The 19,276-nt window shown below is 34.4% G+C and overlaps 1 protein-coding gene across 1 annotated transcript in view; it reads right to left on the minus strand.

Annotated features, from left to right (window-relative positions):
• LOC148941954 (uncharacterized) overlaps positions 1-19,276 on the minus strand; it is a 212,188-nt gene that overhangs the window by 123,086 nt on the left and 69,826 nt on the right. The window lies entirely within an intron of this gene.

A 19,276-nucleotide genomic window follows, 5' to 3' on the forward strand; every position in this document is an offset into this window, starting at 1 on the left:
CCTAGATACACCACCTATTTGCACAATCAAATTAAAAAAAAGGGGATGCATGGAGGGCAATCGTAATGACATTTGGAAGACATTTTTCTTTAGAGTTGACTTCAACTTCAATATTTCAATTTCAATACTTCTTACTTTTCGTTTTCTATTTTCGAACCATTTATCCATGTTTTCAAACGATGTTTATCCACATTTTTTTATATTTTCTATTTTCGAAAACTTACCCATGTTCCAGACCAAGTTTTTAATTAGTTTTTCATGCACATCTGTAACTTGGGGTCACCCCCAAGATACCAAGTCGTGAGTTATCATTTTGGACGAATAAGCAGTATCATGGGTGGAGAAAAGTACGATTTAGTCCCTTGCTTTTAAAGTAACCTCCAAACATCTACATTTTTCTAAAATAAATCCCATTTGTAAAATAAACCACATAGAAGAGCATGTAATACTAGCCAACTACGCTACCTAAAAGCTTGCTTCGCAAGTTTTTTTTAGGCCAAGAGTTTTCATACCCCGAACAACTTCCTTCACAGATTTATAGCAGTTAAAGTTTGGCGTATTTTACTCAAGAAATTGGGTTTCAATGGGTCAAAATGATCAGCAAATAGCTCGGTAATGACAAAGAAAGTCTCGGAAGATTTACAATCGCCAATTAGATTGACAAGGTAAATTTGCAAAAATATACCCTTTTTGCACGTTCCACAAAGAAGTACCTAAGGATATGTTCACGATGAATTTGTGCATAAATTTCATGTACGTTTACTGCTAGTCAAGAATCCCGTTTCGCTAGCTAAAACTTCCCTTCGCAAGGTGTTGATGCCAAGAATTTGAAACAAAAAATAGAGTTTCAATTGGACAAAACAACTAGCAAATAGTACTGTAATGACAAATAAAGTTTTAGAGTTTACAATCGCCAATTAGATTGGCAAGAACATACCCTTTTTGCAATGATCTTGAAGAAGTATCTCAGTATATGCTCGCTAGGAATTTGTACGTAATGTGTCCGTATGCAAGAATGAAATTCAGTTGTCGATCATTAAGAAAGAAAAAATGTATCAAATTCGGAAACAATAGACCTACCACACTATACCGTGAAGTTAAAGGCTCGTAAAGGGTGGCGCGTAAGGTTCAGTTACTCACTATCACGGTGTACAAAAGGGACAAAACCCCCATGGGCGTAAGGTTGGGGGGGGGCAGCGGCCCCCCCGAGACCGTCAAATTTACATTAGACATGGCTGAAAAAGCCGGTGGTTTGGAAAAAGCAGTTGATAAAACTCCATCACACGATCGACTGCCTCCCCCCCCCCCTAGACAATATTCTGCCTAATGCTGCCTACGCCCATGAAAACACCATCTTGAGAAGAGACCTAAAATGTTGCATTCACAGGAATAGAAGATCCCCTCCAAAGCCGAATCCAGGGTGGGGAATTGTGAGACAATACTCATAGTTATACAGGGCACGGAAAGAATGATGTTGACGCATCAACTTCCTCCAAGAAATCAAGGTTATTTCTCTATTTAAGGACAAACCTGAGGGATATTATTGGGTTCTAATTGCCACTATAATGCATTGGTACTATCAAGGGGGATTTAGCCCCCTAGATCTTTTCGCTCCCCCTAGATTTACAAACACCGTTTTTGGTATTTTCATTTAAAAATACCATTTTAGTATTGTCATTGAAGAAATAAAAAAAAATCCTCCCTCGAGAGAAATACTTTTTGCCCCCCCCCCCAACATTTTCGTGAACTGGCGCCACTGCTATTATGTCTAAGTAGAGAAGAATGTTGTCCTAAATTATAATTGGGATTGGTGTAAGCTGGGATAAAATTCTACACGATAGTTTTTTGGCTATCTTGAAAAAGTGGTTGAGTAAGGCAAGTGAAACTGACAGAAACGGATTTAAAATTTAAATAATGTATAAAAAGCGATTTACAAATTCATATTTTACTTCTTGCCTATTTGCAAGGCTTACAAGAATCTTATGAAGAGAGGCATATCTATATACATCTTCATATCATTCTTAAATTTAGGAAACAAATGTTTCCCTTCATTTTGTGTTTTAAAAATACCTTCCAAAGACATGATTTTGAGTTTTGGACTCTTATTCTATTCTTGAAGGTGTAATTCAAAAGATATTATATTATGTTATCACTTAAAAGGTTCTGGGGTCACTTGTGGTGGGGCGTCGTATGAGGTCCAAGATAAGATCAGTAAAGCCTGGTGTACCTTCTGGCAACTGCACAAACCTCTGTGGCCGAAACGAGAAATTGAGCTCAAAACAAAACTCGGAATATACTCGATATGCTAACGCTCTACACTCCTATACGGCTGCGAGACCTGGCCACTAAAGGCAGAAGAAGATTGTTAACTGGACGTTCTAGACCGGAAAAGAATAAGAGCTATTTGTAACATCAGACGGTCGTAACGAATCAGCAACCAGCAGCTTATGAAGATATGCTGCGCGGAAAAAGCTTACAATGTCCAGCATGACTAAGAAAAGACGCCTCAAGTGACATGGTTATGTAATGCGACGCCCAGAAAAGACTTGAACACGCCACGCCGTTACTACAGCACCTCCATCCTCCTGGAAGAAACAAACGGGAGGCCAGATCAAGTCACGGCAGAATGTCGTGAAGAAGGATGCGAAACTTCAAGACGGCTTCTGGAAATATGGCTACAAGATGGACAATTCGTGGCTTCAACTCATTCGACCGCAGATAAAAGACAGATTACTTTGCATGAATCTGGCCCAGCCGCTTCTTGGTACCGAGTTCGTCTTATGTAAGTACGTTAGTAAGTATGTGACATGAAATCTATAAGAGAGCAAAAGATAAAAAGAACATTTTTGGTCTTTTGGCTTGTTACTTGCCCATAATGTAGAAGCTCTAGCAAATATTCTGTCACTTTTCTGCCGCGGATGTTAAAGCTTTATGCCTCTTGTCCAATCTCCGAGTCTAGATGCCTTGTTACGCCTGTACCCCCAGTCACCCAAAACGACTGATATAAATGTTCGCGGTAAAATAAAGTAGGAAAAAAAGATATTTCGCGACAAACGAAGATATTTCGCGAAGACTGAAAACGAGGGAAGTTTTCGGTGGCAAAGTAAACCTTGATAAGAAGAAGAAAATTTGCGAAGACCAACAACTTTTCGCAAAGACCCGAAGACGAAGAAAATATTTGGCAGTGACAAAAAAAAAAAATAAAACAAGAAGTTAAATGAGCAGGCCTCTGCTAACTCGTCATCCGTTCCAAAAAGTACCCTCTCCTACCTTTGTTTCTAAAAGCCAAGGGAATGAAAATAAAATTTAAGCTATTTAAATAAAACAGTAACAACAGATATGATCGGGCCTACAGGTCCAATCCCACAAATCCTGCACAATCACAATTTTCACGTGTTTAATAAAAACACAGTACACTGACTCTCACAGTACACACACAAACACAGCAACACAGTACATTGGCTCTTAGTCATATGGAGCGATAAGGATGGTCAAATAGGAGCTTATTGTGAATACCCCCCCCCCCAGAAATCGTTTATAGGCTTACCACCTTGAAAAATTTCTGCAAGCACCCTATGACATTAGACTCTTATAAGAGGAATGAAACCTGTAAATATGAGCAGAATCATAGTCATTACTTCATATACCTAAAAATCAAGACAGTCCTATCCTGTTGTGAATAAGATCATATCTAATTAAAAAAAAAATTTCCCTTCCTCTAGACTGCTTTAGTATTATGATAGATCTTCATATTTATTCAACCCCCTTTTTTCGGTTTTACCCCTCCCTCTTAATTCACCAGCTTTTGTGTATCGTTTTTTTTTTTTTTTTTTTTTTTTCACATAAATTGTTAAGCTCGTGAGCATCGACCAATGCAAATAGTATCAGTATATGCACAGTGTAACAACACAACATGAAAATTCATTTCTCTTCTATTATCCCTTATGTATAAATAACACGGATAACATAAACGGATGATTAGGTACAACAAAAATTATAAAACAAACAATGGTACTTGTTAATTAAACAAACACTTTCAAGAATTACGCTAAGGTTAGATCTCAGAAAACCGGTTTCATAGCAACAAAGACAAGTGAAGGGCCAGAGAATGTATTGGACTTGTTTACCCCCCCCCCCCCCCCAAAATGTGCAATTATATAGACCAAATTATATTATCATCTAAACTACAGGTTATATGAAGGTTATATTTCATTGAGATTAACCTAACTTTTAACTAACGTTTAATTAACGAGTACCCAAACAGTATTATGCAAGACTTGATAGCGCAGCAGTAAGAACACTTGCCTGTTGCCGTGATGATTTTGGTTAGATTCTTAGATAAGACAAATTTTGTTTTAGAGAAAACTAAAGACTTTTTAGTCTCGGACCAAGGCCGTATCCAAGGGGGTTAGGGGGTTTGAATCCTCCCCCAGAAAAAAATGTTTGTCTGACTCGTAAAAACGTAACAAAAATGGACATAAATAAATATTGTATGCGTTTTTGAGGTTTTTCTGTGTAAAAACCCCCTCAAATTTTTTTTTTTAGTAAAACCACCTGCAAAAAAAAAAAAAAATTACTGGGCACGACCTTGTCTCAGACACAACTAAAATGTCAAAATATGATAAATACTATAGAATTTTCTTAACTTGTTTTCCAAATGGACTAGAAAGTAGAAAATTGTAGTTCTTTGCTTCTTGAGAATCTATGAATATAAGTGAGGACAAGGGGCGCAAGAGGGGGTTAGACTTTACACAGCCTGATCTTTTTAACTCGTTTTCCACAACTCGGCCACTTCTTTCATTTACTCATTTATAGCTTAGCTTAATTTTATATCTACGTTATGTAAAGCAAATCTGTATTACGCCCCTCATTTTCAGGTATACTAATAGGTTCTCGAGAAAGAAGTTATTTTCTACTTTTTAATCCATTCTAAAAGCGAGTTCTAGATGTACACACACACACACACACACACACACACACAAACACACACATATATATATATATATATATATATATATATATATATATATATATATATATATATATATATATATATATATATATATATATATATATATATACATTACTTTTATCACTTTTTCACAGATGTTATAAGGGTATTAAGGTATTAACTAAATAGTGTAGGAAGCGGACTATTGATGAAATTCAAGTGCGGGTCTGAGAGAAAAAATTTAACGCCATCTACCGGAAAAACAAGCAGGTTCATTATACAATACTAATAAAATTTTACTACTATGTTTTTGTCTCTTTTTATTACTATTACTTTATATTGGGCAGAAGATAAAATAACTACATTTTGCCAAATGAAGGAATGGGTAAATTTGTGTCTATTTTTTTTTAAACTAGCTTATATTCTGAAGATTAGCCAAAAATAGTTAAAAATAGTCTAAGAACAAAACTACTTTCAAAATGTCTCAAACTGTATTCAAACAATTTCGGCCTTTAATTGAATTCTGATTTTGATTGAAATCCAGAAATAAAATTCTGACTATTTTAATTTTATCTAGTTGTGCTTTTAAACACTACACTGTCAATCTGAAGTTTTTAATTCCTTTCAAATTCATGTTTCCTCTCTTATCAGCTTTTTACACTATTTGCTTTTAATAAACTAAGTTTTAATAAACAGACGCTGCAAATTATTTCATTTCACGGTCGTCACATCTGGAAATATTGGTGAAATTTTCATGAAATGCAAAATTTTGAAAAGATTAAAAATTTTGGCAAGATTTTTCCAAGGAACTCTTGGTCAGTTTATCAAGTTGTGTCGAACAGTACGGATCAAAAGCTGTTAGAAAATTTTATTCAAAGATATTTCCAAAAGGCATATCTTTTTTTGTTTAAACCAAAAAAATACCTGTTTCTATCGCGTAAAATTCGTTAAGGACACCCTAGAGGGTCAATCATTTTGATCAAAAGCTTCCGTCAATCAATTGATTAAGGCGTGATTGACCGTCTAGGAACCGATTGAGTCATTCAAACTTTCTATCAATCACCGTCAACGCTTGACTCAAGTATCAAACAGGTTCCTAAATGGTCAACCATGCTTCAATCAATTGATTGATGGAAGCTTTTGATCAAAATGATTGACCCTCTAGGGTGTCCTTTACAAATCGTGTAACTTGTTCAAACTGAAAACATAGAAATGAAAGTTTATTGAGGAAAACCTCTTCTTTGTTCCTTACTAAAAAAAAATTCAAAAATATAAAAAAAAAATTAAAAAAAATCCCACAAAACAACTTTGTTGTCTTATGTTCTTGTGTAAGTTATTTCCAAAGAGCGACCATGACTTTTTCTGCTAGGTGACATTTACATTTTCCTATTTAACGGTATTTTCATTAAATTCTCATTTACCGTCTTATATTTTTAAAATACTTACTAATATTTACTAATATTTAATTAGAGGTAATTTGAGCCAATCAGATTTTCCGCGGATTTTTCCAATTGGCTGAAAAATCCTATGGAAAATTATGATTGGTTCAAATTAGCGTTACCTAAATCTCGGTATTAATAAAATATCATTGCGAATGGGTCTTAAAGGAAAAACGATAAAAGACGTTTATCTCGAAAATACCGTCTATCACTGAATTCGTTTTGAAATATGATAGCCGAAACCCCCGTATCAGCAGATACGACAAGAAATTTACTCCCTATTTTCTAATTAAACAAATACATTATGTAATTAAAGAGGGGCGTTAAAACGCAACATTTAGACTTTAAATAAAAAAAAGTCAATTGAAAAAGACTTTAAATGAAAAACAGCACGCTAGACTTTAAATCCTTTATCCGCGAGAAAAGGGGGTTCGAGTCCTGGTGTCACTGGTTATTTGCTTTGGAACGGGGGTCAGTTGAGTGACTCTGTAAGCTCAGCCAGTCGACCCGGTTCTAAATGGATACCCAGAGAAATCTAAGGAGAGTAAACAGGAAGAGTTTGCAAAAGTACATGATGGCTTCCCCCAATTCCCCGTTGCACTTCCTGGCTGAATACAACGAAGATAAGCACCGCCGGTAGGGACTGTAAATCATATGCATCAGGAGAGACTGCAGGGAAGGGGGAGGAGCTTAGGGTGTCCATCTAGAACACTTTAAAAAAACAACATCCAAAGCCGCTAAGAGGGAAAAAAACACTCTGATCCCTCACCTCCAAAAAGCAAGAAAAAAAGTCAGAGTTCACTACAGGTGGCCATTGCTGCCTCATGATAGACTAATTCCAGTTGAATCAACATTACACACTGTTTTATGCCAACATTTGTCTAGCACCCAGATCATTTATCAAATAGATGCTGACATAGGGATCGTGCCCCGGTCTACCTTTTCAAAACTCAAGGATGACTTAAGTGTAGATACGCCTTGAAATCGAAGCGATTATAAAACAGGGCAGGTAGGAAATTGAAAAGTGTCATGTACAACCCCAATTGGAATTTTCATGATTCTAGGGAAAACACGGCTGGATATCAATACCCAAGTATGATGATACAAAATTATACGGCGTTTGACTTGACAATGGGTTGATACCCAAAAACAAATGGGTATTAAAAATACAAATACTGGGATGATGTACTTAAAACGGTGTTCTTCAACCCATTTTTCATGCTTGAGTAAATTGGATGTCAGCGTTCTAAGAGCATACTCTCAGCAATCCTTGATAGTCTGGTCACCCTTGTGCACCAGTGGCGGATCAAGGTAGGGGGGGGGCACCCCCCTAACGGTGTGGTGGATTTGGGGTTACGAAATATCATATTATATATTAAATATATAATATTTCGTTTTGTAGAGGTGAACAGCTTTTTTTTTGGCGGAGTGGTTTTTATGACTTACTATTTTTTGTATCAATATTTTTACATCATTTTAATTTAAACAAATTTATTAGAACTTAACCCTCACCAGATTTTAGATTAAATATACGACCATTTCCACTAGCTACCCACGACGCATAATTGTTGAGGTTCCCTTTAAATTGCTTGCATTCTTTCTTCGCAAGTTTATCGGAGCAACCCACTATGCACCCCCCACTAAAAAAAAAATCCTGGATCCGCCATTATTGTGCACTGCGGGGATTTAAAGTTTGGTCAAGTGCATGATACATTACACTTGGGCTGTGCACAGAGCTGAGCTTTTGGACCCATGCCTCCTCCAAAATTTCAATATTTTCCTGAAATTTCCTTTCTTTTTTAAATAATTTACATATTTTCGACGTGTTTCTCGAATTTGGTTCTTCCCAAAGATGTAAAGCTTTCCCCGAAATAAATTTCTCAGTACTTCCTAGCTTGTATGAGAAAACTTTGACGAAACTGGGCTAACGGGCTATCCGTCAGGAGTTTTCCAAGCCCCAAGAACAAGTAAACCTCTAAAAACGTCTACGATTTGGTCAAAAATAAATCACCAAAAGGCTCATTTCGTTTTTTTTTATATATTTAAGTTAATTATACAAGTAAAAGTTATATAACATACACTACGTAATGTCTACTGCCTTACGGTGCAGTTTACGTCCTTTAAAGAATTTTAGTGTTTTTTCTATAAAAAAAAATAAACCAAATAGAATATCAATTTTTGAATGTAACGGAAAATCTTTTTGGTTATATTATTAATCAAACAAGAATTAATTTTCTTTTCAAAGAATTTGTCTTCCCCTATTAGCGTATTATTCCTAATAAAGAATAAAAAAGAACATTTGAAACAGATATTATTTTCATGTGATGTCTAGAAGGTTATATGTATAATGAAACCATCATTCGGTTGATGCAATAGAGGCCGCCAGAAAATTAAAAAACGTGGGCCTAAAATACTCGATTTTCCCTCGTTGGAAAACTCTTTGATATCCCCCAAGCCTTGGGCCTGTAGGTACTTGTCTATTATATAAAACACACTCGAAAATTTAGATCGCGAATGATGCGAACATGACACAAGAAACTGGTCAAGCAACTTCTTTATACCAGAGATATAGCTTTGGCTGGGTTGGAAAATAAATTGTGGCTATATTTTATCTAAATATTTAGTTGGTATTTTGGTTAGGTTAGGTTACGTATTTAATATATACTATGCTTTAACCCCCCCCCCCCCTTCTGTGCAAATATACAGCCAAAATTGGTTTTAAGCTATTTTATATTTCATCATATTTTGTTTTATTTCATTAGCATTAACCAAACCTCACTTCTCGAGTGTGTTTTATATAATAGTCAAGTACCGGCATGGATTATTTAAACCTCCCAGCAGATTATTTAAAGACTTCAAGTTAGGCTAAACAAAAAGTGAGGCAACCCGCAGTTATTTCTCTACAGTGACACCATCTAAAAACATCAATAACAAGGTTTGAGCAGCCTCCGACAAAATGCCTCCCGCTGGTAAGGCATTAATACAAAATGAATCGTTTTGAGACAAGACCCCTACAGTCTCATTTGCAACGCACCATGGTTGACAGATGCTGTCAAACTGGACATTTTGAAGTTTTGTTAACAAAAGACAACTATGCCAATCAAACACCAGGTTGTTTACTACAAACTCAACATTTATGTACACCTGTGAATTATGAAAAGGTGTATATTTCAGAAATATTGACAGTTTTGGAATTCCATCATTAAATGAGGGTAGATGTTTTGTTCGTAAAACGGCTTCAATTCAGGAACCCCATGTTTGAGCTCGATTTTGCTTTATCAAAAATATATTACATTAATCAGCGATAAAATAGAAACAAATGGGCTTAATGAAATAAGCGCCACAAGCGGATTGTTTTGGATTAGTCTTCGCATTTTGTCACAATCATCAATGACTTAAAGTAACTAGAGGGTGTGTAAACAGTGATGAAGGTGAAACAAAGGAATATTAATAGTAATTAATCTAGATGGTGGCAAAACTCGAATGTGGTTAATAACAAAAATGTCGCTAAACACATTTATTCCGTTGATATTCTGTTACCTATTGAAATATACCACATATAAATAAGGACTAGCATATCTTTTTTTGTAAAATCAGAACTTAATAGCAACACTTTCATTAATATTTAAATTTGAGTCAACCCACATTGTTATATCTTGATTAAAAGGAAAATAATAAAAAATCCAACCTTTGATCGGATTGAGATCCAACAAGTTGAAAAAACTGTTGGCGGTTATTTTAAAGAATACAATTTTCAACATTTAATAGAAACATTTCAATTAATTTAAACTACTATTTATTAATTTAATTAATATAAACTTGATTAAATCCATTCTTTCGATATTTTAAACAAAAACAAAATAAAAGAGACAGGCCATTAGACCTTCAATAATTAAATTTCAACACAGATTTCTACACTCATTTTGAAACCACTTTTAGAAAAGTTAAACTTAAAAAGAAAAACTTAAAAAAAAGTATTTCCAGGTGGTCTACATGCAATATAAATTAAGAATGCAGAAAAAAAAATCGCAACAAAAAGTTACACTAAACATTGAACCTTAATTGTAATCAAAATGTGACTTGCGAAATAAGCGATTTGGCACAACTATAAACTTACTTTGGCAAGACCCAGTGCTAGATTTACAATACTTGTTATTTATTACCACATTTATTATTCTTTAAGTATTTTATCGTATTTGATACTTTTTGATGTATTTATCATATTTTATAAACATTACTACATTTATTATAAACGGAGGAATATTTTCCATTACATAGGGGCGGGGGGGGGGGGGTGCGTGCGTAGCTGTGTTGGCCACAGGCGACTATATGCTGTTGTTATTTTTTGTTGCTAGTATTAGAAGCAGTAATATAAAATTATATTTATTTATTATATTCAACTAATTTTTGATAATTACTTCCTGAAATCTTATATATGCTGCAAGCCTTTAAAAAAAACCGCTTCATAAATAATCTATGAAAAGCTAAGGGGTCTTAAAGGATTTGAGATCCAAATTTTCGACAGACTCCAAATTTTCAAATTATCCGAAAATAAGTCGATAGGTTGTATAAGTCGAACAGTAAGTGGTAACAGAAAGCCGAATAGATAGATTATACTCGCCGAAAACAAGAAAATGAAGTCATTGAAGCAGACGACGTATAAATTTCATCAAGTCACAGACCTCTTCATGAGATCAGGATGATTCCAGCATTGAAAATATACTTTTCGTAAATTTGTAAGAATAGGATGATAAGTCTTCGAACTAAAGTTAGAATATTGGATGCCACAGTGATGTCAACAGGGCTGCATCACGGTCATTTTCTAAAGTGCTAGAATTGCCCAAATGTGCTTACTGAACAGCAATTTTCTGGGATATAGTCAAAAATTGACTGTAATTGTGCTAAAACGGAGCTAAAATAACACTTTCGAGCTGTTTTTGCACTATTTCAGCAACCCTGAGCACGTGCTGAAGTGCTACACATAATAAAATAATGTTAAAATAGCACTTTCGTGCTACATCTGGCAACACTGAATGTCAATGGTCGAGAAAACATCTGAAGCGTGGGTGTTTTGATGGTTTAGTAAGATATGCTAGATGCTTTTCAATTATATTTTTTTTGCATTTTTTTTTAGTTTTTTTTTTATTGTTGTTAAGGAGCAGTTATTTATATAGAGAGAGATAGTTGTTAAGTTAGCCCCTGCTGTGTAACAAAAAAATTTGATATCTTCTAATTTTAAATTTCTTCTAAAAAAAAAAAAACTTCTAATTTTAAACTAGTTCTGTAAGTGATTAAGTTAAAAAAAAAGTTTTTCCACTGAAAGTAAGGAGCAAGATTAAAAATTAAACAAACAAAAATTATTATGAATATGAAGGGGGTTGCCCCCTCCTCAATGCCTCGCTAATTACGCTAAAGTTTGACTTTTTATTCCTATTATTGAAGAATGAGTCCTGAAACACAAGGACCGTTTAATTAGAATAATAAGCTTTTCTAAAAATTCTGAAAAAAACTTTAGCGTAACGAACGAGAAATTGAGGAGGGGCCAACACCCCTACTATCTGTAATAATTTCTTTTCGCTTTAATTTTTAGTGTTGCTCCTTACTTTGAGTTGAAAAAACTTGTTTTTTTTTAAAACTTAATATCGGATAAGTTTTTTCAATAATGCCGGGAAATCAAGCCCCTCCTCCATAGAAAATTCCATTCCCCCACTAAACATTTCTCCACAGAAAGATCCTCCTGAGTAATATCTTCCATCAGACCCCTCCCCATCGAAAAGTATCTGTATACTTGTCAATACTGTATGTAAGCAAAGGGCAAAGTTCATGGTTTGTAGCTCTTCCCCCGGGGGCCGTGGGGGGTCAAGTCATCCTCATATACATACTTGTTAGATCTTTCGACTATGCTGAACAAAATGGATGTCTCGAAATTGAGATTGGACGACTGTGCGAAAAAATGGGCACGGAAAGGGGGCTAACTGCCCTCCGATTTTTTTGGTCATTTAAAAAGGGTACTAGAGCTTTTGATTTCCAATCAAATTAGCCCTTTCTCGATCTTATAGGATCACTGGTTCAATATGATCACCCCTGAGAAAAACAATAAATAAACACACACCCTTGATCTTGTTTCGGGTAAAAAAAAATTAATACAAATTGAATTCTCCACAGGGGGTTCTCTGATATGCTGAATATGTCGGTGTGATTTTCATTGTACGATGTTTTGGGGATGTTTTCTCTCTTTTTTAAAAATTGGGCATATTTTCTCAGGCTCGAAATTTTTGATGGGTAACATTAAACTTGATGAATTTTACATGTTTCGAATAAGCATCAAAATTCGATTCTTTTGATGTATCCACTATTATCAAGACTCTGTTTCTTATAGTTTCGGTCACTATTAAGCCACATCGCTACTTACTTACAGTTGGTTACCACGAACTGTTTAAGAAAGCAGGTAAAAATCATTTTGGACGAACCAGACACTTCATATTGAAAAAACCAAAACGATTAGAGAAAATAGATTGAACCAATCGCTAGATCAATTTTTTTTTTTTTTTTTTTATTATTATTATTAAGGGGTAGGATGTCAATTTAACATTTCTAAAAAGCCACATATCACTTTTTGGATTACCGTAACCAATATGAAAGAATTATTTTATGATAATGTGGGGACAAGTGAGTGGTTGGTTTCAATAATGTGATCTAAAGATTATGGAAAAATAAGAAAGATTGTAAAATATATAAAACTGAGAATTACATATAGAGAGATTTTTGCAAGGGGGGGGGAGTGAATGAATAAATTAATTTTGAATGTGTAAGCTGTTTTTTTTTTGTTTTTTTTTTTTTAAGCCAGGGCCCTTGTGGTTTTAGAGCAATAAATAAATATATATCTATCTATCTGTCTATTTTTGTGTAATTATTTTTGTCATTCTTATTATTTTGTGTGAGAGTATTGTGTGTTATTATGGTATTATGTGCCTTATTACGTGTTTTTTGTTATGCTGCGTTATTATTATACTACGGTACCGTAATCGTTGTTGCTATGTATGTTTTTATTAAGTCCGCAAATATTTGTTCGTTTTTTTGCTTTTACCATGGCCTGATGAGGCCTTTGCAGCAATAAATATCTATATCTATGAATGGAAGAGTAAATTAGTCTCACGGGACTTGAAATTCTAAAAAGTATTAGCCAGGGATGGATCCAGGATTTTTTTTTTTTTTTTAGGGGGGCGCAAAATAGGTTGATTCGATAAACTTGCGGAGCAAGTTTAATTAACGCAAACTTGTGCTAATTAAGTAAATTACACTACTTTAGACTACGTTACGGGAGGGGGGGGGGTGCGTTCCCTCCTCACCCTCCCCTGGATCTACCACTGGCATTAGCAGAAATAAAAACCTTGTCTGGATTTAAAACCCATAGCGCATTAGAGCCATAACAAACACCACTTTAAAAAGTTAAAATTCCCTCACCATCCACATTCAAAAAACGACTGAAAGGAAAAATATTACTCGGAAAATAAAAATCCGACAAAAGAATAATTGCTCACTTAACACCAACAATCATGGAATGTAGCACATTAAGAGACCAAGCTGTGAACAATAATGTTTTCACTATGAACATGTCATTGACAGAGTACCTCCGCATTAAGTTAAGTAATTGAAGCCCCCCTATGGCAGACTTTAGTTGTTGATGTAATACTACGTCTTTTGAAAAAAAGGACAGGCCTAATAGAGTGTCAGGGTTGAAAATAGCATCTGTTTGCCGCTGCCTTTCATCACATTGCTTGGGATAGGCCTTATAATTAATCAAATATGAACATATTTTCCGTAATAGACCGAAAAAACAAAGCCATTGTTACCAAAACATAGAATGCTCAAGAGAGAGCATGTAATATATCTTCATGCAAAAAATTGGCATTTCGAAAGACCAAGGAAGATTTGCTGAAGTGTAAATGGACATCAGGCCCGTCTATTCATACTTGAAATCCACGATTTTCTCTGGTTTTTCTTTAAGTTTTTTTCAAAATTATGATTTTTTTAGAGCAGAACCACATTTTTGGCAGTTTTGCCTCATTGAACCGTGGAAATGAATAAGCAAAACTAATTATCTATATTTGACAACACTTTCCGTCCGTAAATTACCAAAGACAACTCCAACTTCAAAGGAAAGCTAAATCTTCTTAAGCTGTTTGGTACCATGCATTTTAAGCTTATTGTTTGTTGATTTTTCATCTACTACTGCTGTACTAATACTAAAAAAAGAGAAAAAAATATGCACCAGCGCTTTTTCATTATAACCGTATTCCAGATTTCTCCAAATTTTTAATATATATATATATATATATATATATATATAATATTTTGAACAATTTATGGAAAAATACATACATCTCTCCTTTATAGCATAGAGTTTGGTAAAAATCAAATCTTTGTGCTCAAATTTTGCTATATTTAAAAATATAAGAATACAAAAGTAATTTAAAATAACAAAAGAAAATAATACAAACAATGGAATACCGTACATAAATGTAACATAATTTATAAGAATACAATATGAATAAAACAAAAATTATACAACGTTAGTAAGTTTTTTCTAAGGAGCAACATTAAAACTTAAAACGAAGAGAAATTATTCCCTGTATGACGGGGGCTGCCTCCTCCTCAATACCCCTCTCTTCACGGTAAAAGTTTTTAGTACCTTTGAAAAAGGTTCTGATTCTAATTAGACATCCCTTGTGTTTCAGGAATCGTTCTTAAAGAATTGGGACAAAAGGTCGAACTTTAAGCTAGGTTGAACTTAGTAAAAGTTGTATTTTTATCTAATTTCTGTCGTTTTCCAAATAATCTCAGGATATCCACCTTCTACTTGGAAAATCCCCCCACAAACAAATCTTCCATAGAAACTTCCTCCCACCTAAAAATCCTCCCCGAGAAATCACCCCAGGACAAATCCGTCCTCGCTGCGAATTCCCCACAGAAAATCTTTTGCTTACGATTTCACCGGAAAAATACTCCTTAGCGTACTTTCATTTCAAGAAAAACTTGATTTTTATTTAATTTTTGATCGTTTTTCAGGGCATGGTGGAATTCCTCCTGAGCAAAAATATTTCCCGAAAATCCCCCCACTTAATGGAAAGTTTCCCCCGCGAGAAAATCCCATGGAGAATTTCTCTTGGTGATATTTCCCCCATGGAGAACTTTTCCCGTGGGAAATTCATCCTTCCCACGTAAAATCCCCCAGAGAATTGCAACTCCGCTTAAAAACTTCCCTGGACAATTCCCCCAGAGCATCTCCACATGTAAAATGGGGTCGCCAATGAGAAAGTAAGACAAATAAAACAAATTTCATACATGGATTCTGGAAGATTCCCTCGTGTAAAATTTTCCCTGGAAAGTTCACTCCCCAGAAACTTCTATCCCAATGGGAAATTCTCCCTGCATAAAATCCATCCCCAGAAAATCCTCCTCTCCAAAAAGTTGGTGTACTTCCTAATAAAAAAAAGCTATATGCAAAGGTTTTCGACCATGCTGATTCCAATGGTGCATTTTTCATTTTGATCTGGCGCCATTTTCGAGGGATTTGAAGCTTTTTTCAAAATCATCATAAATTACTTTTCGCAATAAACTTTTATTTTTAAGACAACCGAAATAATAGTTAACATTCCTGAGTCAGTGTCAGATGGCAATTTTTTTTCACCAGGCAGTGTTTTTCAAGTCGCTTTTTTTAACTTTTAGTTACTATGGGCTGTGGTTCGCTCTTTACTAGGTTGCAGCTACCGATGCCCTTTAGCCCTCCATTTGCCCTCCAATTTTTTTGGTCACTTAAAAAGGGCACTATCAAATTTAATTTCCATTCGAATGAGCTATTAAACATCTCTCTATGATGTTCTGGTCATTCGCTAGCCCTGTTGAAAAAAAGGAAAAAAGGAGACATCAGTGCTCCATGCAAAAAAGTCATTTTCCTTGGTGTTCAAGGTCGGGGACTGTATTTAACCTTCAAAAGGTTTTCAACCATGCTGAATTCAATGGTGCACTTTTTATGTCGATCTGACGCTATCTTTAACGGGTTTCAGGCTCTTTTTCGAAATCACCATAAATTTCTTTTCGCAATAAAGTTTTACTTTTAAGATTAACGGAAACAATAGTTACCATTCCCGATGCAGTGTCAGATGAAAATTTTTTCTCACTAGGCAGTGTTTTGAAAACGCGTTTTTCAGCTTTTATTACTATGAGCTATGGTTCGCTCTTTACTAGGTCGCAGCTGCCTTTTCAACCATGATAATTATATTTGTTTATTTTATTTAATTTTAAAATCAATGTGAATTATTAATTCACAAATTTTGATTAGAAAACATTAGTTGATAAATAAATATGTCTAAAATCATAGAGCTGATAAAGAAAAAGTGATTTCATATTGTTCAGCAGCGCTGATGTAATTAAAATCAGTTCGAAAATCCTAGGCCAAAGTTTTCATAATTATTTTCATGAACCACTACCCTTTCTCTCAGTCAACATATCCTTTCTAAAGACTGAGTATCCTGGAATGGTTAATCTGATTTGGGGGTAAGGTGTGCTTTCTATAAGAATAGAATACCAATTTTATTTACACATAGAAAAGATTAAATTTATTTGCCTTAAACTCTGATAGTTATAGTTGATAGTCCGATAGTTGTTTTGTAAACTCATGACTTAGCTTCGTGACCTACCGTTCTCTGAAGCACCCTGCTTGAGCTGTAATAATACAAGGACTTGCATTTTGTATGATTAGAGAACCATAGAAGACCCTCAAAAATTCCAACCCCCCACCATCAAATTATTAGCTTTAAGGCAGGCAGGCTACATCTTATTGGAACCAGATAGTATAAAGATTCAAACTGTATGATTGGTGGACCAAAGTATATCCGTGATTCGACTTTTCAAATCTGGTGTTCTTTTTAGTCACCCTCACCCTTGTCTAGTTTCCGTCCAAAGTAATTATTATAAAATTATGTGTTGTCTTTTGCGGTAGTTTCTTGTGCATGACTTTCTGAAAAATAATTTTCTTTTCTAGTGTCCTAACTGTTGGACGTTTGGCCTTCAGGGCATATTCAGTAAGGAAACAATAGACTATTAAAGTATAACATATATTAAATACGTAACCTAACCTAACCTAGGTACCGTCTTCCCCCTAAGCCCCCAAAAAACAACAGTTTAAATATTGTAAACGCAATGAAAACCACGCTTTGCATTCCATTTCTCAATTGGAAATACCCGTTTGGCGGGTTTCGTCTCTCATTTCCTTGATACAGTTATAGCTGCTGTTTTTTTTTTGTAAACTATTAAAATATATTAAAAGTTTTGATCAGTTTCATTTAGAAGAATTCTATTTTAATGTAATTAATTATCGAAATAAAAAGAAATATACCTAATTTAGAAACCGAGATTCTTTTCTTTACTGGAAAACAAGTGAAAAGTAACATTAAAACTTTAATTATCATATTCAAACACGGCAAAGAAACAGATATTATTTTCCGTATGAAGGGGTTGTTCTCACTTATTACCCCGCTCTAAAGCAGTGGTTAGTAAACGATTTCGGGCAGTGCCCTACCTAGGCATTTCTAAAATCCTGATGGCCCCCTTGCGATATTTAAATTTTGTAATTCAAAATTTTGTTTGGATTCACCAGGAAGGAGCTTAAAAGGCCATTAACTTGGTATCATTTTTGGGTCGTCCTCTAGGCATATTTTATGTGCCTAGAGGACGCCATGTTTTGCCTAGATGACGCCATATATGCCATATTTTATATTTTATATGCCAATGAAAAGTGTTTTTCTGAACACCTTTTGAACAATGTATAACGTCATTACAATACAATCATATATCTTTTTTTACTCTTTTAAATGCATTTGAATGTGACGTCATTCAATTCAAAATGTTCTTTCCAATAATTAGGGCTCTAAAGTAGAGTCAGCTGAAGGGTGCACGTCTTACCCAAGACCCACCCAAATAATATTGCTATGCCCCACCGATGAGCCCTGCGCCCCACGCTGGGAATCACGGTTCTGGGGCTTCATAAAATTTACAAGCCTTAACTAACATGTTATTTTTCCAATACTCATGCTTGTGTCCGTACTTTGGGGGAATATAGAGAGTGTTTTGCCTCCAAGTTGTACCATGAAACCCCCCTTTTTCTAACAAGTTAAGTTTTTAAGCTAAATTTAATTTTTTATCTAATCAGTGATAAAGACGTTAATACATATTAGTTGGATGTCTATTGTTGGATTAGTTGGATGGAGTAGAATTTTTTTTTTATTAAAAATCTGGTGCCAAATCTTGTAGGAAGGTTTAATAAGAGCAAAAGTGCATCCTGGAGGGTTTCTCAACCTAATTCTTTTTGGAAGCCTATAAGACTAACTTACATAATGTCTATCCAAACCTTAAAATTACTTAGCCTACACTTAGGGGAATACAGGGAAGGAGTGGTCACCCCAAAGGGTATAAAGATCGTTGTTTATTTCTTTATATGTTTCATTCTTTTATTAAAAATTTCGTATTATTTATATTTGATTATAAAAATTATATTGTAGTTAAGATACTTTATTAAATTATTTGTATCGGTTTAATATTATTATTTTATATTTAAATATTTTTAAAATATAGAAATATGAGTATTAAGGTAGATTTGATTTTTATCAAACTCTGTGCTATAACGGAAAGTTGTATTAATTTATATATTGTTTATAATTTATATTGTATATACAGTTTATAATTTATATTGTATCACTCTGTTTTTATCTTCTTTTTTATACCTTGCTCACCTTTTTATATATCTTTTTTATATCTTGCTCACCTACAGAATAACATGGAAAGCAGATCTTTTGAAATGAAAATTATTTTTGCCGTATTTTATAAT

The sequence above is a fragment of the Artemia sp. Qi Xiang Cuo genome, chromosome 17, assembly GCF_049724085.1.
Source record: "Artemia sp. Qi Xiang Cuo chromosome 17, ASM4972408v1, whole genome shotgun sequence".
Taxonomy (NCBI): domain Eukaryota; kingdom Metazoa; phylum Arthropoda; class Branchiopoda; order Anostraca; family Artemiidae; genus Artemia; species Artemia sp. Qi Xiang Cuo.